We start from the raw sequence: 24,914 nt of genomic DNA, 5'->3' as shown, positions 1-24,914 counted from the left end.
TTTTATTGTTTTGTTGTTGAACTATTGAAACTTTTAAAATTTTCAGTGGAAAGGTTTATTTGTTTTTGATGCTTTTGTGTTATTACTTTCTAGATATATTTTATTTTAATTTCATTTTGTAAACTTCCTTGAGCCCCATGCTAGAAGAGAGACAGGTTCAAACAAACACATTATAGCAATGCGCAGGAGTGAATCCTTCTTGTTTCTTTTCTAGTTTCCTAAGCAAATATTGAATATTCCTGACTCTGATCATAATCTACTTTGTAGGACACAAGAGCCATCAAAATGAGGCTTGGGGAACACCATGCAGCTGGTGGGTTTCGGACACAGATTTTTTGCAAGTTGTAGATCACCACAAGGTTACTTCTGTCTTTGCATGGCAGTTTCACTTTCTTTCATTTGAGAGACAGTCTACAGCAGTGGTTCTCAACCTTCCTAATTCCGTGACCCCTTTATACAGTTCCTCATGGTGTGGTGACCCCCAACCAAAACATTATTTTCGTTGCTACTTCATAACTGTCATTTTGCTACTGTTATGAATTGTAATGTAAAAATCTGATATGCAGGATGCATTTTCATTACTGGACCAAATTTGGCACAAATACCAGATACACTCAAACTTGAATGCTGTTGGGTTTTGGGGAAAATAGACCTTGATATTTGGGAATTGTAGTTGCTGGGATTTAGTAAGTAACAGTTTTCCCCTGACATTAAGTTTACTCGTGTCTGACTGGGGGTTGGTGCTCATCTCCATTTCTAAGCCAAAGAGCCGGCATTGTCCGTAGACCCTTTCAGGGTCATGTGGCCAGCATGACTGCAAGGAGCACTGCAAGGAGCACTCTTGACACACTCGTGTTCAAGTTGATCTAACACTGGAGTGGTACCTATTGATTTACTGGCAGAGACTGGCAGATTTTACCTGGGTATTTTGTGCCTCAAGCACTCTGGTGTGGAGTCTTTAAACAGTTGGTCATTTGGCAGATAATTGAGAGGGGAAAGTAGCATGCATGATCACCATCCTGTTACACTTTTGTTGTAGAGGAGATGTCTGAAACTGCCTCTTTAAGTCCTTTGACCCAGGGGATGTTGAAGGAAGACTACACTTAGGGCTGGTCTGGAGGCTTGGACCTCACTTTAAGACAGGCAGCTTGAGGAGAGGCATTTCTTCAGGTCTACCTTCTACTCAATGGATGGTTGAGAAGCAACCCAATGTTGGATTCCTCCCAGGGTTCAGATATTTCAGTCTGGGGAAGACTGAGGAAAAAGTCAATGAATGATCCCGGCCTTAGCTGACCCCACACTCGGTTGCTCCTCACAACTTGCTTGTTCCCCTTCGATTTCATTCCTTTAGGTGGCACTTATTCAGTTCTGCTTTCTGCGTCTGATCTCATTATTCCATGGCTCATCAACAAATCTGTGGCAAAGACTCACACACGTATGGAGGCTATTATTTAGCAATACTTTCCTTTTCCTTCTGAGGCAGTTGTAAATCACATCTCCCAGGTGTAGTAGTTTGAGAAACCACAGAAATTATCATATAGTCTTTTAAATAAAAGTATTAAAAACATCAAAGTAAAACCAAAATCCTAACTCTGATGGAGAGCTGCATTGCCAGCACCAAAGCTTATATAAATATCGGACTCTATATATGTGTGTGAATAAATAATGTATCATATCTATCTCTTTGGTCCTCTGGGATTTTTAATAGTGCCTGGGTGTGTTTGTTTCAGGTTTAGCTCCCTTCTCTCATTTCTACCCTCAACTAAAGTGAATAGAAAAAACTAAAAAGAAATCCTTCCTCCTGCTTTTAAAGTCCCTTTACTTGTTTTATACAATCAAAGAAGGAGCCTGAAGGCATGCCAATACTGCTGCATCTACACTTTGCCCTGGTTGCTCTATTTAAATATGATGTATTGTCTGTTACATTGCATCCAACAGCGTATCAGTTTTCTCCACTGGGCAGCTGCATATAGCTGTAAATCTGAAACTTCTTGAAGCTTGTCAGCTAAACCTTATTGTTGGCCCAATAAAATGGGATCACATGAGCCAGCTGTGTATTAGAAATCAATACAGCTGCATTTTTCTTGTTGGATGGAAGAAAACATATTCTCTGAGGCTGATGGATTTCACTCTCCTAAGAAAGAACGAGGGACTAGAGAGTGGATGAGATGGGGCTGTTGCTCAAACAGTTGCTCCAGTTTTCAGTTTTCAGCCTTCACCTTTCCTTGCTTATTCTAGATTTCATTTAGACACCACAGGCATTTACTGGCATGACCTGTAAATAGCATCCTGATTTTAACTAGCCCATTTGGAGGTAGGTAGGCAGGCTTTTTGCCAATGATAGTCTTCAAGAAAATCAATAGCCATTTAATAAGCTCATTTGAGCTGCCTTAATGCATTCTCTATGATTGCCATGAATTGTTTGGGTGCAAATGGTATTTTAATATTGTCTTCATGCATTGAGCAAATCTGCCTATAAAGATTCATGGTGGTCTGGTAGGTCCTCTCTTTTATGCAGCAAAGCAGACACGCAAGTGAACCATGAAGTCTGGTTCAAACCTCATCTCTGCTTTAGACAAGCCACTATCTCTCAACTTCAGACCCTTTTCTACAGAAGGAAGATACAAACACTGCTGGGAAAATGGCTGAAATGATACATAGGTAACATTTTAGAGCCTTGCTTTATGTGTTATCAAGTCTCCTTTGTGCTAAAGGGCATGAAATTCACAACAGACATCAATTATGTTTTGTGAGGCAGTGGGTCATTGGAGTAGATTCAATATTTTAAACAAAGGATATTTTCTTTTTGATCAAAAATTGCAGCATTTTAATTTTATTTGATCATATTATTGCATGCTGTGTTCACAGGGGATGTTAAATGTATGCCATTATTTCCTGGAATGTATTCATTTGAATGTGCAGGAAGACTAAGAATGCGAGAATGGGTAAAATGAAAGTATAAATATTAACCAGGGCATCCATTTCCTTCTTGGTGCAATTCTCTCTGTGTATCTTTTAAAAAGTAAATTCCACTGACCCACACAGCACTATAGCTACAATTGTCACACCATTTCTTGAATTTTGCTGCTACCAAGTATTCTGAGTTTGATATCATGGTCTGGGAATCTTGCACTTAGTGAATTCTGGCTGAAACTAAAAAAAAATTGACATTTCTTTCAACTCCATTATTATGCTGGATAATTTTTTTTGTTGTTCAGCATGCCAACATATCACAACTTCTGGTAATCTCATTGCTTTTCAGACAAAAGTAATAACAAAACACTAAATCATGATTCAATCAAAGACATGGCGCGTGCGTGCGTGCGTGCGTGTGTGTGTGTGTATATATATATATATATATATATATATATATATATATATACTGTCTTATGTAGACAACTAACATACACACCTATATATACTGAAAATATATTTCAATATATATTGAAAACATGCACATCTATATATAGAGGGAGATACAGGTGGAGGTATGTAGTTAGGAAATGCAAAAGATGCTTAGATGCATGAATAAATATGAAACATATGATTTAGAAACTGATTTCCATTCTTGAAAATCCCTAGAGATTTGGTAGGGAGAAGAAGGAAGAGATGGTGGAAAGGAGCCAGCTTGATTGGTGCGAAGGGAGTTAATCACTAGTTTAATTCACAATATCCAGGTCTTCAAAGGATCTGCTAATAACTGTCTTGTGCTTACCCTCCCACTCTATCCCTGAGGAGCTGTGAAACGACACAGACTGTACTGATCACAGGAATGAAATTGCAAAACAGAGGGGAAATCCCTGGTGGAAACTGTCTAATTCATCGCCAGAGAGGGCAATTTGTGTTAATAGGACAAAACGGCGGTGTTTAATACTAATTGTATGGTTTGTGGGAAGGGAGCAGAGAAACAGGAGAAGCAGTTGGAGGATGAAAGGAATCAGGGAATTGAGTGGAAACATTGTATTTTATTACCAGAAGAAATCTGATTGCACCCTTTGTCTCTTTCAATGGAGACAAAGACAACTTAACTGACAAAGGTAACTTCCAAATGGACTGCTAGTGCAACTTGTCAAAGGCGTCAAGCAGTTATTCCTCCTTTTCCTTCTTAAACGGGATATTCTTTCTTTATCTGCGGAGTTGGAATGGAGGGAATATCCAAAGCTAATAAAAACTTGAGAAAAATATGTTTTTGAGTTGTGCAAAATCCTGATAAGAAGTGTTCTGGGCTGATAAGAATCTTTGTAGTTTAGGACTAACTCTGAACAAAATTCACATTTGGTCAGTAAGCAGCATTTTTCTGCACAGAAGAACTGTTTCCTGCATAGAAAAATATTGATGATTTTTTCTGCATACATTCACACATTTATTTGCATAGAAAAAAGCATTTCCTGTACACAACCTGCCAGGGTCTTATGGAGGTTTCCATGTTGCTGTAATATCTTCAGATCTGGCTATAGATACATAACCAGATTCAGATCCTGCCTATTATTCACAAGGCATGAAATGGCCATGTGAGATGGGGTGGAGGTTACCAGGGCTATATAGTAACTCTGGTGGGTGCAGAAGGAACCCTGGCTACTTCAGAAGGAAGAAGAGAATACCCAATGTCTTTAGTCCCTCAAAAAGGATAGGCATATTGGAAATTTTTGCATACATTTGGCATTAATAGGATGCTAGCCCATGGCTACAGTATTATTGTGAATCCTCTTAAACTCAAGTCTCAACAAGCAGATGTGTAAATAATGAAGGCTAGAATAAGTTCCTATGGGAATAAGATCCCAAGAGTTTAAAATGGTAATGATTATTATTGTATGCAGACGACCAGTTGCAGGAAATAAAAAGTATAATTCCATTTCATCTTAAATGAGAAGTCTCCAGCCAGAATGAAATGCATGGCCTCTGCCTGGGCCAAAGTTATCCAGATGGATTTCTCCAGTAGGCAGATGCTACTGGGATTTCATCTATTGTTTTTAAAGGGTTACCTTTAAATTAGATCCGCCAACAATCACATCTGGCTATTCACCAGTTCTACCTTGAAGCTCATTGCCTTTCTGTGTAACAGAAATAGCTATGGCTGGCTGCAACACAGGTGAACAGTATTATTCATGTCTTCATACAGAGACATGTGGATGTTTTAGTTGTCCTGTTTGCTGTGATGCAGTTGGTTATTTTAATTTTGCCTTTCCCTGTTTTGCTTCACAGTGTTCCGAATTTGAAAGAACCTGACCCTCACTGCAGAGGATGACTGCATGCATAAAAAAAACCCTAATTACATTTAGGTACAATTCTCATACTCACACACATACATACACACACAGAGAGATTTAATTACTGGCAGTCATTTGAGTCTAACCATGACAGCCAAGGGTTTTATCGAATTATGCTCAACAGGTGACATTCAATTACTATTCACTAGGGCAGAGGTGAATGAATGAGTACCTGACTTGGTTTGAAATGAAGATGGCAATCAGATTAGTGTATTTTTTAAAAAGAAAAGCTAAGTATAAAATCAAATATAGTTTTGTGGCTATTACAAAGGCAAGGGGTAAATTAGTCGAAAGCACACAAGTCATTTAAGATGTATTTAACACTAAATTTGAAGCTTGTGGAACACAATTAGGCAGTGGCCTTGCTTCCATACTTGTGAGGGATTTAAAAAGCCACAGAGCCTTGAACTGTTAGTTTGTAATGAATGTTTCTATTATCTGAGAAGATCAATTTTTGTGTGCCTCTAAAAGTTATAAGGAAGCACAACAGAAACACTGACAACAATAATTCCAGCCCCAACCCAAACTTTGGGCTCACAAGGTAAATTGCTTTTCTCATATATCTATATATATTCCTCCTATATTTATGATTATTTTAATTTCTATATGGATAATAAAGCAGCCCTGCAATACTGCCAACCACTTCTGTGCATGGTTATTCTAGCTTCTACAACCAAATGCCCATACAAGTGTGCACTCAATCTTTATGGGCATACCAGACAGAAATGCATCCTGCTACTTCCAAAATTTTTGCATGGTAGGTAATTAATCCAATGTACATGTAGCCAGTGTGATGTAGTGATTTGACTAGGAGGTGGACTAGGAATAATGAAAAGCAATATTACGAGCACCATAAATCAGAAATGATATGAAGACTAACAACGTTGACAAAAACACATACACAAGACTTCCCACAATATCAGCAATGTTTGCTTTAAATATAGAAGTGATACAAGAACCTAAAATATGTTTATCGAAAGGAAAAGATTATCGGAAGCCCATGTGATCATAGACTAGCCATCCTGTTGCCTTGTGAAATGGGTGAGGAGGTAGAAGACAGGGTTTCAGCTATGGAGGGGCATCAAAATGAATAAAAGAGTTCTGGTCCATTCTCAATTAGACATCTAGCATTGCAGTAACTTAAAACATCAGTTGAATCTGTAGAAGTTCAGGCATCCAGAGAAAAGAACAAAGGAAAGATAGTAAAGGAATGCAAACATAGCCCCCAGCTAGAGAACCATCTTGCTCTAAAACTCCTTCTGTTTCCCCCTCTGTTTGCTCACATAGAGAATCATCAGGTACCAAACCCCCAAAGCCCTAATTTTCATCTGGCCGAACCACAACATTGGGTTTTGTTTGTCCTTTAAATTTCCTTACTCTTATCATTTGTTGTATTAACACATCTTTAGAGAAAGAGGTCTTGACCTGGAATTATCCCTTTCCTCCAATGCAAGAGTGTGTCACAACACAGTTGGATGCTACAGCTAGTACTGTGTTTTACTGGCAGGTACCATCTTTTGAAAAGACATATGAATGAAAATGGAAATTTTCTACTGGAAGCACGTGTAGTATTTCATTCCCTTTGAGCAACCCAGTCACCTTGAAGGGTTCATTGACAGCACTCTGATGGCCGAAGGGAAAAAAACCCCCACATTTTATCCCATCCTTATCTCATTTTCCTATCTTCAAAACAAGATGAGAGAAATGGTTCAGTTTTATGGAGATAACTCTGTTGTGCCACCCAGAAAGGAGAATGAAAGAAGAAGGCCTTCACCTTCTAAGTTGCTAGGGTCAAAATCAGACCGATATCAAAGCCAGAGAAATGTTTTCAGACTTGTAGAAATTATTGGAAAATGACACAAAAGTATTCTTTTGTTTCTGCTGTTACTGGTTTCTTTGCTTCCTGAGAAGAATGCCAAACTGTCATGGAGTCCTTGGTGAGAAGACCAAGTGCTTGCTTAGGGTTATGTTTTCTAGAATACACAAGGAAAGTTAATTCTGATGGTTTGCAAAGATTGGCTATTAATAACCAATAGGTGTGTTTGTGAAGTCCAAAACATTTCGAGTAGTAGAGTTGCGAACCACTGGTCTAGAAGTTGTGCTTCACTAATTTTATTCTTACGCTTATATATACCCTTAGTGGTCTAAAATGCGAACTAGGCACTTTAAAATATTATCTATTGCAAAACATGAAAATGGTTAACTAAGGAATAATCCTGAACTTCTGTACCTTGTAAGCAGTGAGATATTTGTCCATATATTATACTAATTTAAACACTGGACTGTGGACATTTGCACTTTGCTTCACTCTTTGTGTTCCATATTGGGATGTATGTAGAGATGCATGGGGTGAAGATGTCTATTGACATAGTTTCTCCTTTCACTTTCTATAGCTGCACCAGATTAATTTCTGTGAGATGTCTTTATGCAAGCACAGTATCCAGGTGATTCTGAAACTGCTTTAGGCAAATCCTGTCTTAAGGAAATTTGATGTTGCAGTGAGTATTCATAATATACTGGATCATTTAATTATTTATAGTAGTAGTAATTTAGGGTGTAGAAACAGTGATTTGGTATAGGAAATATGGGTGGCCCAAAGAAATAATCACACAGTAGAGTTTTTTCGGACTCTTGTTTTGGTTTGTTTCAAAATGCCAGATAAGAGGGAGAAAGGATGTCTCTTCTGCCATCTCTAAATGGCACCTCTGGAAATGCAGTATCTGTAAGTGCCCACAGTTCATTCTAAGTGCATCTTCCTTTAGGCTCAAGGTATGCTGTCACGTACCACACCATGTTTCCCTTGGATGTACCGCAACGGTTGAGCACTTGCATCTGCCACAATCTCAGCATGATGATCAGTTCTCAGTGTGCTTTGCAGACTAGTCACTGAGCAATTATTAATCGTACCCACTTTCTGGCTCTGCTGATAGCAAGGAAAGGTTGGGAGGCACTTCACAGCGTCTGCATTTCAGTCCTTTAAAAAAAACAAGGGGGAGGCAGCAGGTGAAAGGTAAGGAATGAGGGATTGAGGAGTCATGAACGTTAGTCGGGAGAACAGTACACCTAAAAAAATGTGAAATGCTCATTAATCAAAAGAAGGTGAGAGGAGTGGAGGTGATGCAGAAGGGAAAATCCCCATCTTCATTAGCAAACTAATTCATGCTGAGGAAAGCGGAATGAATGCCCTAGGCATTAAAGCTAGGTAAAAAGATATTTGCCTGGATGTGCCTTTTCTGGGGGTTAGATAAACAATTATGAATCCTTGTGGGACCCCCCCCCCCCCCCCATCCCAGCTAATCTTTATTTAATCTAATAGAAAGAAATTATATTATGAAGAGTGGAGGGAGGTAATTCTTGCAGGGATTCTGCAAGGATCTAATTTGTTATAGAAGTGTTAGAACTTCAGACCTTTTAAAGATGTGCTGCTGGAATCTCAGAGGATCATGGCGATTCTGGCAGTACATGTCCAGGGGCGTGGGGACCTGTCACTCCACGCCTAGCACTGTTCCGGCTTCCCCTCAACTTATCACATGGGGGAAATGTCCGCTGGCTGGCTTGTCCCATTGTGGGCAATGCAACCATGGGAAGGCTCCTGTGTTGCCACTGGTGGCTCTTTTTGGCAACACATCTGGTTCCCCAGTAGTTTAACCATGGAGCTGCACCAGAAGCACTTCTCCAGTATGTGATGGGAGCCATCAGGCTCTGTGACAAAGCTGCCGTAGAACCAGAGAATCCACTGAAATTTGCCCCATGTGAAGAAATAATGATGCTGACACAGCAGTTGACAGATTTCAAGTCTTGGGAAGTCAGACTTTGCAGACTTGGTAGTCCATGCTCTGTTTACATCCCAAATATACTACTGCAACACATTCTACATGGGGTTGTCTCTGAAGACTGTTCAGAAGCTTCCAATAGTCCAATGGGTGGCAGCCAGATTGCTCTCCGGAGTGGCGTACAGGGAGTATATGACCTCTCTGTTACATCAGCTCCACTGGCTGCCAATCTACTATTGAGCACAATTTAAAGTTCTGGCTTTAGCCTATAAAGCCCAACTTACCTGTCCGAATGGATCTCTCCCTGTGAACCATCTCAGAACTTAAGATCATCTGAGGAGGCTCAGCTTTTATTCCTGCCTCCTTCGCAGGTTTGACTGGTGGGGACAGGGCCTTCTCAGTGGTGGCCCCTCAGCTGTGGAATTCCCTCCTTAGGGATATTAGATCAGCCCTCTCCCTCTAGTCCCTACAAAGCTCACAGCTTAGTGAGCACCACTTCATAAATTCACACTGAAGTTGTGCTTAGTCACATATTTTACCCACTTTAGTGGAACAAGCACGATTGGTGAGGATGAGGGAGATGGCCTTTTTGGTTGTGGCCCCCTGGCTTTGGAATGCCCTCCCAAGGGAAATCAGGCAACCCCACACAGTTCAATCTTTTCAGAGAGACCTGAAGACGTGGCTAGTTCAGCAGGCCTTTGATAAAGGCTAAGATATCAGTTAAATTGGATGACCAAGAAGTTTTTACCCTGTCTTTCAATGTTGGCTTTTAAACCTGTTTTATGGCTGGGTTCCTATTCAGTTGTATGATATGACGTGGTTTTTTTTAACTATAATCTATTGTTGTGTTTTATTACTTACATTTTTTACTTTAATTGAGCTGCTTCTGTTAATCTTGTTAGTTGTTATTTTATGTTAATTGGTGCTGTTTATTGAATTTTTTTGGCATTTTTTTTGTATTACATGTGTTCTGTGTTGCACTTTTGTTGTGTTATTTTGTTAGTGCCCTGCATCCCTTTTGGTAGATGGTGGTGGGATATAAATAAAGTTATTATTATTGCCAAAGTATGGGTGATACGCAGTGATTTTCGAAAGGTCGTGGGAGAAGAGTTCCATGAACTTCATTGGATTTGCAATAAAGACTGGCTGAAGATATTAATGTCCTGGAAATATTGACAGATGTGTACCCAAGGACATTCTATTCCAGTTTTCCTGAGCTACTGCTTAACAAGGGAAGCTTCAGGTGGCATATACTAAAGAGTGGCAGTGACACAGCTTTTCATGTACTCTTAGTTTAACTTACTTCCATTACGTATGGTAGAGAAGTCTAACCATTTCCAAAAGCTGCAATACAAAATCAACCTTGGATCAGTTGTCCATAAAATTATAGAGTTGGTAGAGACCACAAGGGACATCCAGTCCAACCCCATTCTACCACACAAAAACACCCAATAAAAGCACCCCTGAGAGATGGCCATCTAGGCTCCATTTAAAAACCTCCAGAGGAGGAGACTCTACCATACTCTGAGACAGCATATTCCACTGCTGAACAGTTCTTATCTTCAAGAAGTGCTTCCTAATGTTTAGGTGGAACCTCTTTTCCTGCCATTTGAATCCATTGCTCTGTGTTCTAGTCTCTAGAGCTGCAGAAAACAAGCCTAAAGATGTAAGTGTTAGTCTGTTAGTCTAATTAGCTTCTGTATTTAGAATGGAAGTAGGTATGTTTTGGCCTCAGTAGTTAGATTGGTGGTAAATAGGTAGAGGCTTTTGTATCCACCTTATCACACTGAGAAATTCCCCAAGTGTTGGACACTTCAGTCTCTTTTCAAGCATGGAGAGGCACTGACTGAGCTCATCACATGAGTTAAACCAGGGGTCCTCAAACTAAGGCCCGGGGGCCGGATGCGGCTCTCCAAGGTCATTTACCCAGCCCTCGCTCAGGGTCAACCTAAGTCTGAAATGACTTGAAAGCACACAATAACAATGACAACAATCCTATCTCATGAGCCAAAAGCAGGCCCACACTTCCCATTGAGATACTAATAAGTTTATATTTGTTAAAATTGTTCTTCATTTTAATTATTGTATTGTTTTTAAGTGATTTTTGCACTACAAATAAGAGATGTGGTATGCATAGGAATTCATTCATTTTTTTTCAAATTATAATCCGGCCCTCCAACAGTTTGAGGAATTGTGACCCGGCCCTCTGTTTAAAAAATTTGTGAACCCCTGAGTTAAACTATTTATTGCTGTCATGCATAGCCTTCTGTGGTTGAAAAGAGGCAGAAGTGTCCTGAAAAGAGGGAACACTGGCAATTAATGTCATCACATTGAGAAATTTTCCCCTCATGTGACACTTCAGCTGCTTTTCAAGCATGGAGAGGCACGGAGCTCACTGTGGGTTGAAAAGAGGCAGAAATGTCCTGAAAGGAGGGAACTCTGAACCCGGGCCAGCAATCGTTTTCAAAGCTCCTACCTTTCAAAAACAGGTGTGATGGGAGCCATCAATAGTTTCTCGGCCTGTTTCATTGCCCAACCATCAGCAGTGTCTTGTATCCTATGGGGTTTGATGCAGAACCATAGGATTCCATGGAAATAAATGGTTTTAACCTCGATCGCTGTCTCTTGTATCCTATGGGGTTTGCTGCAGAACAATAGGATCCTATGGAAAGAAGTGGTTTTAAAGTGGTGTCAGTCTCCTTCAGTGTAAGGGTCTTTGGGCAGGGCCAGAGATTTCTTGGTTTTTGGATATTGTTGTTTCTCCTGATTAAAATTTAAAAAGCCCCAGCTTCTGCTAACCTAGCAGTTCAAAAACATACAAATGTGAGTAGATCAATAGGTACTGGTTTGGCAGTAAAGTAACGGCACTCCATACAGTCATGCCAGCTCTTCATCTTAAAAATGAAGATGAGCACCACCCCCCAGAGTCGGATTCAACTAGACTTAATGTCAAGTGAAAACCTTTACTTTTTACTGGGTGGTATTTTTCCTGCAATCTGAAATCCATGCCCCTCCCCCCATCCCCTCAGACTTTGGTCAACCTCTACAAAGCAACATTTGAATTTTCATGCAATGAGCATGTTGACTCAACTTCCATGCAGAAAGGAAGTTAGAATGCAACACTGTATGAGTTACTTAGGCAATCCCTCACTGTCCAAGTAGGATAACCCTCCTGGGTGGGTCTGTAAGTGACTATGGAGCCCTATTCTTGATCTGCATCGTCTCCCGCAGTGAGGGCATTGGTTTCCAGGTGGAAGGCAGTCCCAGTTGGGTTTGGCTTGACGTGCCTTCCTCTTGGCACGTTCCTCTCTTTCACCCTCAATTCATGCCTCTTTCATGATCAGTATTCTTGTGGATCCATAGGTGGCTGTGCAGCCCTATTCTTGATCTGCATTGTCTCCCATAGTGAGGGCATTGATTTCCAGGTGGAAGGTGGTCTCGGTCGGGGTTGGCTTGACATGCCTTCCTCCTGGCACGTTTTTCTCTTTCACCCTCCATTCATGCCTCTTTGAATTCTGCAGCACTGCTGGTCACAGCTGGCCTCCAGCTGGAGCACTCAAGGGCCAGGGCTTCCCAGTTCTCAGGGTCTATGCCAGAGATTTTAAGGTTGGCTTTGAGGCCATCTTTAAACTCTTTTCCTGTCCACCAACATTCCGTTTTCCATTCTTTTGTTCAGAGTAGAGTAACTGCTTTGGGAGATGGTGGTCGGGCATCTGGACAACGTGGCCGGTCCAATGAGGTTGATGGCAGAGGACTATCACTTCAATGCTGGTGGTCTTTGCTTCTTCCAGCACACTGACATTTGTCCGCTTGTCTTCCCAAGAGATTTGCAGGATTTTCCAAAAGCAGCGCTGATGGAATCGTTCCAGGAGTTGCATGTGATGTCTGTAGACAGTCCACATTTTGCAGGCATAGAGCAGGGTTGGGAGGACAATAGCTTTATAAACAAGCACCTTGGTATCCCTACGGATGTCCCAGTCCTCAAACACTCTTTGCTTCATTTGGAAAAATGCTGCACTTGCAGAGCTCAGGTGGTGTTGTATTTTGGTGTTGATGTTGACTTTGGTGGAGAGGTGGCTGCCAAGGTAGCGGAAATGGTCAACATTTTCGAATGTTACACCATTAAGCTATATCTCTGGCATTCGAGAGGGATTGGCCGGTGACTGCTGGAAGAGCAGTTTGGTTTTCTCTATGTTCAATGACAGGCCGAACATCTCATATGCTTCTGCAAAGGTGTTTAGAGTAGCTTGTAGGTCTTCTTCTGAATGCGCACAGACGATGTTGTCATCAGCATACTGGAGTTCTATAACAGATGTTGTTGTAATCTTGGTTTTGGCTTTCAGTCTGCTGAAGTTAAATAGCTTGCCATCTGTCTGATAGATGATTTCCACTTCGGTGGGAAGCTTCCCGTCAACAAGATGAAGTATCATAGTGATGAAGATGGAGAATAAAGTTGGGGCAATAACACATCCCTGTTTGACACCTGATTCCACCTTAAATGTATGAACATTTCTCCTGACTGGTTAACAGAAACTTGAGATAGCTGCTTTTGCTCTCCATTCAAAGAAAAAAGTAGGATAAAAATAAATAAAATAATAAAACAATAACAACAACAACAAAACAGACAACAGCCCTACATGTTAAAGAGGGAAACTGTGACTTGATGGCAGTGAGAAGAGGGTTGGCGGTATGTGAAATTCTCTTTATTATTCTAAGTAAAGCAGTGCCTGAGGAATCCAACCAGGAGAACTGCCACAGCATGTAAGTGGCATACAGAATGACAAGAAAACATATTTCTCAAGGGAACACTGGCATTATTCAGTCACCTATGAGGCATAAACCCAAAATATAATATTAGTTTTCAAGAATGGTTTTCTGTTTCCTCAGCCACAGCCACCCTGGAGGGCTTGTTCCAGAAGAGGCTCTTTGTTGTTTTCTTTTAAACAGCAGGGATGCGTGTCACACAGGCAGCAGGCCTAGCATAGACTGGGAGAGGGAACTCTGCTGGGAGGTGAGAGGAGAGGGATGGAAGAGAGCATAGTAGGTAAGGGAAGAAGCAGACCTGTTTTCAGCAAGATGACCCTTATATAAATAACATATTCTTAAGCAACCTCTGAACATGGCCACTTTTGAGGACGGTTGAAGAGAACCCCTGGTCTTTCATTTCCATTCTAGCAGACTGAGCTTACCACCACCTAGCTTCTCTTGCTAACCTTATCATGGTGATTCTATGTAGGCAAGAAGAAGTGGGCTCAACTCGGATCCATTGCTGGCTATCCCCATGACAATCGCCAACTTCTGGTGAGCATTATTGTTGTTTATTTATTTTTTTGCTTTATTCCAACTTTGTTCTGCTTTTTGATGAAATCAGGAAACACTCAAGACTTTGCTGGAAACTCAGGAGTATACTGGGACTGGGACAGCAGGATTGGGTCCAGTTTGACCTGATCCACTGATCAGATTGACACAATATCATCACCTTTCCCCTGCAATCTCATCTCCTCATTTCTGGTTGTAAAGGCATCTCATTCTGACATCAGCAGAGGTGCTCATGATAACTAGGAACTTGGATGAAACTTGGAGCAGTGGTGGAAACAAAAACTGTGAGGTGGATGTCCAGCTAGGTCAGTATGGCCTCAGCCCAGTTAGATCAGCTGGACACCAACACGGCATTGTTGTGGGTTTGTCTGGGTGTGTCTGTCTGCCTCCAGGGCTAGTCCAGAGAGAGGCTAAATGCTCCAGACCGGCCCCAGCTTTATTGACCAGGGTAGACTCACCCTCAATTGTCAAAACAAAGTCTACTGAAAGTATGATCTGTCAGCCTGCAGAACAAGTGATTCCTCTGCTTGGTGAATCACAGCAAACAAATTGCTCACTGATGTGGTAATAACTGCCAATAGGGGAAATTTAAGGGGACTTTGCTGTGGTAGCAATTCATGTATATCATTCTCCAGTCTTTAGATATCTGACTTTAAAACACTGTACTGGAGGAAAAGTCATGATGTTACTATATGTTCAGACATGCCTGCCACAGATCATATTAAATGATTTCAGAGAAAATGTCTGGAAATTGAATCATAGAATCATAGAATCAAAGAGTTGGAAGAGACCTCATGGGCCATCCAGTCCAACCCCCTGCCAAGAAGCAGGAATATTGCATTCAAATCACCCCTGACAGATGCCCATCCAGCCTCTGTTTAAAAGCTTCCAAAGAAGGAGCCTCCACCACACTCCGGGGCAGAGAGTTCCACTGCTGAATGGCTCTCACAGTCAGGAAGTTCTTCCTGATGTTCAGATGGAATCTCCTCTCTTGTAGTTTGAAGCCATTGTTCCGCGTCCTAGTCTCCAGGGAAGCAGAAAACAAGCTTGCTCCCTCCTCCCTGTGGCTTCCTCTCACATATTTATACATGGCTATCATATCCCCTCTCATCCTTCTCTTCTTCAGGCTAAACATGCCCAGCTCCTTAAGCCGCTCCTCATAGGGCTTGTTCTCCAGACCTTTTATCATTTTAGTCACTCTCCTCTGGACACATTCCAGCTTGTCAATATCTCTCTTGAATTGTGGTACTACTAAATAGTCTTAGTTATCTTACTGTTTAGTTATCATGATTTTTTTCTACATGTATGTTGACATTGAATTTTTGCCATTAATATGTTGTAAACTGCCTTGAGTTCCTTCAGGGGTGAAAAAGGCAGTGTGTGTATGTGTATGTATGTATGTATGTGTGTGTGTGTGTGTGTATATATATATATATACACACACACATACATACACACAGAGAGAGAGTAAATAAAAATAAAATAAATAGACAGACAGACAGACAGACAGATAGATAGATCACCAAAAGCATTTTGAGAAGTGGAAAGTAATTGAGACCTTGGGAAATCCTTCAAGAATTTGTTTCAAGTTCTTTGTTTCCTGTGTTAGTGCTCTCAAGTCATTTTAGGCCACATTGTCTCCTCTGTTAGTCATTACTGGGCTCCTCGGCACATTGCCTTCTCAGCTATAGGAAGGCTTCATTGGAAGAAGGGCACTAATGGATTAGTCAGACATATCTGGAGTCCTTTCCAAGGAGATGCCACACTAATCTTCTCACTGAAGAAGAAGGAGAATGTTCACACCCAGCAAAACAGCTGAGTGCTTGAACTTTCTTCACCCACCTCACACTCCATTGCCAGTTGTGCAATTGTCATCCACATATCAAGTTTCTTCCATTATTTTGAAATAAACTGTCATCAGAATAGAAACAGTTGTAGTATTCTATATAGGATCTGCACCCCAAACAGCATCTCTGTGTCCTGGCACCTTATCAAACAGTAATATTGAGAGGTATCTTTAAGTTAAGAGAGGAGTCAGGAGTGGATTGTATGATCCAGTCCTCCCTCATTTTCATTTGTTCTCCTTTCATCGGACTTTAAGTTCTTCCCCGTTGGTGCCCACTATCTTCCTCATCACACATAGGCAATAAATCCCTCTATCACCAGCTTGCTTTCTTCATGCAAATCTGCCAGAATCCCTTTTCATGAGATGCAATAGTTCTGCATCTAAATCCTTCGGACCCTTGAGACAGGGATGCTTTTTTAACCACTTCTTTCCATAGAAAGGAGTAATCATGCATGTCTATAAACAGGGATATGACAGCTCTCTGCTAAGTACAATATTATAATTGGAACAAACCAGCAACGGAAATCTGCCTGTTCTCTTTTCTACAATACCTCTATTACACTATATCTGTCAAAAGAAATTTGTGAAGGGAAGGAGTTATTATGCACATCTGTAAAGAGAGATGATAGCTCACTGCTGAGGACAGCTCACTGGTATGGACCACCCTTTGGAACAGCCCTTTTCACCATGGCAAGCTCTGAAACAGAATGGAAACTGTCATGAATCCTGTCACATTTTTTGAGCCAAAATAATAGGTCCTTAGCACTATTTTGGCTAAATTCATGATTTCTCCCTGTGATTACAGATCTGCCCAGTTTCACAATTGCTCTGTAGTTCTGTGACCAAAGGGGGGGGGGTGGTGGTGGTGGTGGTGGTGTTGGGACTGGAAGATGTCTAATGGCAGCCATGACCCCCAGTAAATTTATAGTGGCTGCTCATAAAATTGGGGGGCGAGGGACTGTAAATGTGATGAGGTGGTCCAGATCTCTCCCTGCTCTCCTTTCAATAACATTTGGATAGACTTCTTGATGTTGGTTTTGTCCTGGCTTCTGTAATTGATGGTACTTTTCTATTTTTACAGGGATTTGATAAGCGACTATAAAATATATTGTCGAAGGCTTTCATGGCTGGAATCACTAGGTTCTTGTGGGTTTTTTTGGGCTATAGAGCCATGTTCTAGAGGCATTTCTCCTGACGTTTCGCCTGCATCTATGGCAAGCATCCTCAGAGGTTGAGAAGGTCTAAGAGGTTGAGAGGTTGACCTTCTCAACCTCTGAGGATGCTTGCCATAGATGCAGGCGAAACGTCAGGAGAAATGCCTCTAGAACATGGCTCTATAGCCCGAAAAAACCCACAAGAACCTAGACTATAAAATACCTGTCTCACATAAAGAATGTGCAGCATTCTCCTAATTGTTGTGTTGAGGACTGTCTGTGTATATATGACTCCAATTCTGGTTTTGAAAATTTTGCAATTTTTTAATGCTCCAGTGTATTTGAAATGCAAATTACCACTCAGAGACATCCACAAGGATATCTTCTCCTTTGTCAGGGACACTCTTGGGAATCTGGAATGGTCAAGGGACATAAAATCAGCATTGGGACAATGTCTGCCCATCCCTGATATCAGGGAACACTTACATGTAGTAATATTTATGTTCTGCAGTGTTTATGGTTGACTGTTATGCTGGGTGCTTTGCTTTTTGTAGCCATCCACAATGTATGGGTGTTATACAAGATATTTCCCCATATTAATATTCATAATTACTTTACAGAGATGATTATGATGATGTTTGTACACTTATTTTGTGATTGTGATTTCATTCTGATGACTTGGCCTTATGTAATTATATGATTGTAATTTAATGTATTTTATGGATTAGTGTATTATGAGGTGTGATGTTTTTATACTATTGTTTATGAATCTTTTGTTGTGAACCGGTCTGAGTCCCTCTTCGGAGGTTGAGAAGACCAGGTTATAAAAGCTCTAAATAAATAAATAAATAAATAAATAATTTTGGGAATCTGCTTGATCACTGCAATAATTCTTTGTATAAAATGTAGTAGCTTGGGGAAGGAGAACACTATGATGGAAAGTACAGGCAATTTGTAGGCTGGGATGTTTGGGTATGTGTGTATTCCTCTTACCTTCATGATGGTGCTTCCCACCAGAATCTACTGTTGATAGAAAGGGGAAAGTGTACCAAACACCATAATGCTCATGAATTCCATTCCAGGGGCACAATTTAGTGATGTTTCTATGCAGAAATGTTATTGGCAGTGTGGGGGTGGTTGGTGTTTGGCTAAGCAAACATGGCAATTTGTGGAAACCATCTATGCCTGCAGGAGAATAGCAGCAATATACAATAATAATGGGACAGGCTGAGCTCGACTGAGCAAACACACTGATCCCAAGTCTACCAGCACAGAATAAATGAACACAGTGATTTCCCCCCACAGCCTGTTTCTCCGCTTGCCTCCATTTTCCTTCATTAGTATGATTCTCCTTATTCATTTAATCAATTTTCTCCCTAAGTTATGTCTCACTGCAGTGCTGAGCTTTTTGCAGCCAATGTCAGAGAAGTACTGGAAGAAGGAGAGAGGCATTTCCCACTGATTACTGCTTTATTGAAACAAAACATGTTAACACTGGCAGCACTCTAGATATGTGTATAGTAAAGAACTCTGATTTCCTGGCCCTGCTTAGTATGAAATGTCTGATGAAGAGTGCTGGCAGGATGCCACAGCTCCTCTTCTTTATTCATTATCATTCCCTGTTTAAGTTTTGTTTCCTTTCTCATGTGTGGATGGCTAAACTCTGCAGAGTGGAAGGAGAAAGGACAAATACCAAGAGGCACTACACAAAGACGTCCTGAGGCTATGTAGCCATAGTACAAAAGTGAAAGAGTTGAGGACACAATGAAGGAACGTTTCAAAGGAGTTGGCTAACCAGAAGGCATAGTGGTCATGTCTCTATTTGATCAACTTTTTACAAGTAAAATTTTGCTGGGGAAAGAGACTGGTTAATATGTTAAGAGATGCTGTTTTAGTATCCCAATTATGAAGGTAGTCATTGTGATCAGCCAACTTATCTCTATCTGTGGTTCTCCTCAAAACTATATCATTTGGGTTTTTTTGGGCTTTGGCTCTCAGAAACCCCAGCCAACATAACCAATGTTTAGGACTTCTGGAAGTTGAAGTCCAAAATGTTTGGCAGACCAAATTGAATATAATTAGGTGAACATTTCATTGAATCATTGATTCCATTGACCAATTAAAAAAACCCAAAAGCAACACACACCTATTTTGAAAAAAGAACAAAGTAATTTGTTTCATGGGGTAAGACAATTCACTACCCCCCCCCCCACACACACACACCACAAAAGAATACTTTACATCAGAAATTACAGGTGATAAGTACTGTAGGAAAGAAGCCAGGAATTTACCATTCACTGCATCTAAAACAGTGATGGACAACCAGTGTCCCTCTTGATTTTGTTTTATTATAACCTTGTTTGGAGAACCTTCTGGGTCTGAGTGCTGTTTGGAAATTTATTCTTCAAAATAAAAGTGGTTAGGTAATGAATGTGAATAGTGTAGTGTACTGGGTCCAAGTGAGGTAGAATTGATTTTCACAGTACAAAATGTATTTACAGTTATTGAGAAATAAGAGACACTGTGTTCAGTAGGATTTAGTCCCACACAAGACCTTTGCAACCCTGAATTCTCTTGGATTCAGAATTCATAATGATCTACAAATGAGAAACGTCATTTGCTCTTTTGCAGTCTAGTGCTCTCCCTCCCTCTGTGTTTTGTCTTGCCTGCTAATATTCTAAATCCCTTTATTTTCTCCATCTGTCCTTTGTACATTGGAAGTATCCATTTCATGTTGTGCATCTAATGGTGAGACACTAACAGGATTGGCTTGGGGCCCATCTACACAATACCTAAAACATGGGATTCCCGGTGTTAAAAAGGGAGATGGTTACATAACGTTAGCACTAAATGTGTGCTGATTTGCTGCAATGCCCCCCCCCCCAAAAAAAAAACAAGATAAAAAGTTTCCCTTTTATCTTGATTCTGACCAAAAAATGCACATATTTGCATCACTGTATATCCCTACACTCACCAAAACCATGTGATTTTCTTCCCTCCCCCTTGTGGAGACTGCTCCAGTACATGTCCACTTTTCAGACACCCAAAACAGCTGATCAGCTGATTGGGCTGTGAAATGGATACACAGCTAATTTGAAGAAAGCATGAATGGAGAACAATTAGTACTCTCTGAAACATATTTTAAACTATATACTATTAAACAGAACTTGAATAAACAGTTAGGGGAAGGGAGAAATCTGTCAGAATATTTCTTTTAAAAAGTTCATTCTATTTTTGGGATGTAGGTAAGTGAAACCATGGATATTGAATTCTTGTATAAGGATATCACACTGTATTGTCAAAGAGATGATTGGAATATATTACATTAGGGGGTGTGGAGTGTGGTCATACTCCACCTCAAAGGCTTATTCCTATAAATGGTTAGGAATAAAAAAGCAGCAATTATCTATTACTGTTTCAGGTTTTATTATTGGATCCTGCATGTGCATGTTCACATACCTGTGGATGTATTTCCTATTGTATTAATTGTTGCATTTTGATCTTTCGTTGCAGTGTTGTGCATTTTAGGTGCATCTCCAATGGAAAAAGGTGGGATGTGCAGTATTAAAACAAATACTGATGGGGGAAAATAGTGGCAGATTGTGGGTAGTACTGAAACAAATGGGTGAAACTGTCTCCCAATTGGGTTGCTTAATTAAAGTCATTTTTCAAAGTTTCCACAGCAAATATTGTTTAGCATGGTGTCTGCTTTAATTTACATGTCACTTGTTCATTATGGGTTGAGTCATTCTGCATGCTTTCACCATCATTGGCTTAAACTGATCTATGCAAGTTGGAAAGTGAAATAAGCAAAGTATTTTCAAAAGATGGGGAGGCTGCTAGTTCTGTGAAGTGATGGATCTCTTGCTGTTTCTAGTATGAATTTTAAAGGGGTTGGTGTATCACCTTGCCTTCAGTCAAATAGGCCTTACATCTTGGACAACTTATTTACACTTTGGATTAAGATTTGGAAGAGATTTACCAGGTACCACTGCCAAAAGGCAAACTCAAAATTTCTTTCCCTTGCTCCTGTGGAGCAGGTGGAGCTGGAAGGAGCTGTGGAGGAGGGGATTAGTAGCATGGACGGGATAGCATGTTCTGAATTTCAAAACCATTGTTTTAAAATTATCAACAGTATCAGATATGGTATCGAAGTTAGGTGCACTGTAGAATTAATACAATTTGACACCATTTTAACTACCATGACTCAATGCTGGGAGTTGTTGTTTGGTGAGACACCAGTAGTCTTTGGGTAAGAAGGTAAAAACCCATAAAATTCCCATAGTTCCATAGCATTGAGCAATGGCAGTTAAAATTGTGTCAAATTACATTAATTCTGATGTATTTATGCAGTCTTTAAATAGCAAAGATAAATAGCTAATGACAAAGCAAGAGCATTCACATTGTGAAGAGTGCCTCAAATTAGCACTTCAAATATGTGATGGGCAATTGGTGTTGACATGACTTGTGAAGCTTGTGTATGTACACTGATGTCATTTGACAGAAGGTGAAGAGATAACCTTTCAAAAAACAAGTTGCTGCCTGTGCCTCCCGCCCTGTTTCCCTAAACCATTTAACTGGTAATGGGTTCACTGGTGGAGTCATTAATGATCTGCATTCAGGCTCCCTCCTGTGGAACTCAGCACATGGGGCGCACACATATTTATGGCTAGCCATGCCAAATTAATATCCATTCTGTTCTCTTATGTCTTGCGCAGGATTAATCTCCTAGATGGGCATGCTTTACAGTACCACAGTATGCGGGATATAGTAATGTATTCTACATGTATTTCTGGAACATATATTTTTTTAAATGCCTTTCCCTCCTTTACTATAAACTCCATTAGTAGCTGTTCTTTAGATTGTTTTCGACAATGTGCAAAAGGTTCATTGGGGGTGGGAGGTGATCATGGTTTGAAAAGTGAAGTTTTGCATCTTTGACTGAGATAAGATTTATGACCTTTATGGATTTTGGGAAGATAGATGAGAGGCCAGACTTTGAACTTTCTCTTTGGAACGGGAGGTTCTTGTAATAAATATAGGCAAAATGATACATCTTCTGGTAGAACTGCAGGAGTGAAAAAAACCCCCTGCTTTCTTGACATTCAAAATGGCACAATGTAGAGATTCTAGTAAAAATAGCACAATCCTTTAGTAAACATTTTGTCCTGTCTGGGTTAGAATCCTGTTGCTTCTTCCCAGCTCTAGTAGACCCACTATATCAACAGTGAGTCTGCATATAGGTAAAACCTATTGATTCAGTGGATCTGTTCTAGAGCCCATCCAGACAGGCCCAAAATGTAGGACGAGCCTCAGTTTTACCAAAGGCATCCAAATGATTTCCAATTGCCTTGACTACTTCCTCACTTCAATTTCCCAGAGATTGGTCAGCATTGGTTCTGACTGAATGGTGGCATTTGGTGCCAATCACCTGAAGTGCTGCATCTGCATGCAGGACCATGCAATTTTATTCTGGAATGGCATCATTGACTGAATTCCCCCTAGGGTATGACAAATAGTGTATGAGCTGATATTCCCCTGGGGGCTCTTTAGAAATGAAATATGATGAAACTTAATTTCACTTACCTTTTGAGATTTTTTTTTGTCATGTCAGGAGCGACTTGAGAAACTGCAAGTCGCTTCTGGTATGAGAGAATTGGCCGTCTGCAAGGACGTTGCCCAGGGGATGCCCAGATGATTTGATGTTTTTATCATACTTGTGAGAGGCTTCTCTCATGTCCATGCATGAGGAGCTGGAGTTGATAGAGGGAGCTCATCCACCTCTCCCCGGATTCGAACCTGTGACCTGTCGGTCTTCAGTCCTGCTGGCACGGGGGTTTAACCCACTGTGCTACCGGTGGCTCCTACACCTTTTGAGATATCAGTGCTTTTGGGGGTGTATTGGGGGTTCCAGAAGCGGCAGTGGCCTTTACTCATGAACCCCTTAGGTTATACGGTCCCCCCTCTGTTCTAAAACATCTGAAGGACACTTGAAGAAAGACAGCACAATTTATACACTGTAATTTATTAAGGCATTTATTGACAACATTTCTCTCTCATCTTTCCATAATATATGACTCCGTTTGAGTAGTCAAGATAGATTAGCCAGAGTTTCAGAATGGCCTGTGATTTTCTGCCTGAATTACATTCTTCCTTTTCTGAGTGCTGCCAAGGACATACAGAAGTGTTTATATACCAATATTAAAATCTTTAAGGCATGATTCCCACAAAAGCTACATTCGGTTCAATGCGGCATATGCTGCTAGATTTGTGTTCTGTAGTGAATGGCTTTAAATGTCCACATGTTAATTTCCCTTAAGAAATAGAAAAATAGAGGCACATTTATTTTAACTTTTAGAATGAACATATTACCTCATCAGATGGACTAATTTGTCTGTTGGACACTGCTTCCCCTCCATTTTTGGCATGGAGACCTTCACATGACACACAGGCACTTCCAATCGGGCTCTATGCCGAGAGAAAGCAGTGCATGTTGCCACTGTGGCAACACAGGAGCCTTCACATGTTGACTTTCCTACAATGGGGGAAGCTGGGTAGTGATGCTACCTCCCCATGGGATGAGGGTGTGGAGCAGTGGCTTCTTCATATCCCCCAACAGGATCCCATTGATTTGCCCTGATGCAGGGTGAATCCATGGACCTATTTGATGTGGTCATTACATTAGTACTGTTCTGACTTGTAAATATAATTTCTGTATACATCACCATCAGAATTATTGTTAGTTCTCAGTCTTGCAGATATCATCAACTGTGTGTGCGATATGCCTCTCCTCCAAAAGATTCGTGTGTGGGATATGAGTGTTATGATTCTAATCAACAAATGTCATATTTTTTCTATTAGTAGAACAGGAGTAGAACTGGAGGATACCAAAGTCATGTATATGTCTTGGAACCATGTATGTGTGTACATACAGCCTCATCACGCTAGAACATAGATCCACTTTAAATCCAGTTTCTGCGTCATGCAGAATTCTGGGGTTTGTAGTTTAGTGAGATCCAGATCCTGTCTGGCCTAGCAGTTTAAAGGCCCCTCCCTGAACTAAAAGCCCCAGAACTATGCAGGAGGCAGAAATTGGATTTAAAGTGGATCCATGTTCTAGTGTGAATACGTCCTAGTGAAAACTAGCTATGGTTGGTGTGGTACAGTGTTTAGAGTTTTGGAATGGGATTTGAGAAAATTGGGTTCTAGTTCCCAATGAGCTATGAAATCCACTGAGTGCCCCTGAACCAAAATCACATGGTTGATATGAGTTGGGAGTAGGAGGGTGATATATCCCATAATGCACAATTATAGAACTGTTGGTACTTTTTTAACTATTGTGGCTCTGCCCTATGGAAATTTGTCATCTGAAAATGTTCCTACAATTGTCTCCTAGAGAGCTCTTTCCTGAATTATTGTTGGGGTTCAGCCTGGGTGTGAACCTGAACCTGAACCTGCTTCTCTGATTGTATTTCCTGATGCTACTGAAAATATATTTTCTGATGCTCCTGATGATAATGAAAATGTTGATTCTGAGGTCAGTGTAGAAGAAACT

The 24,914-nt window shown here is 40.6% G+C and overlaps 1 long non-coding RNA gene across 1 annotated transcript in view; it reads left to right on the top strand.

Moving 5' to 3' along the window:
- Positions 1-24,914, top strand: part of LOC132768982 (uncharacterized) — a 190,553-nt gene that overhangs the window by 38,448 nt on the left and 127,191 nt on the right. Inside the window, exon 2 of the long non-coding RNA XR_009630773.2 lies at positions 14,277-14,341. This is a non-coding gene — a long non-coding RNA (uncharacterized lncRNA). The remainder of the gene's footprint in view (positions 1-14,276; positions 14,342-24,914) is intronic.

Source organism: Anolis sagrei, chromosome 2 (genome assembly GCF_037176765.1).
Source record: "Anolis sagrei isolate rAnoSag1 chromosome 2, rAnoSag1.mat, whole genome shotgun sequence".
NCBI lineage: Eukaryota > Metazoa > Chordata > Lepidosauria > Squamata > Dactyloidae > Anolis > Anolis sagrei.
The sequence above is the reverse complement of the archived record's forward strand: the minus strand, read 5'-3'. Positions and strand labels throughout refer to the sequence as shown.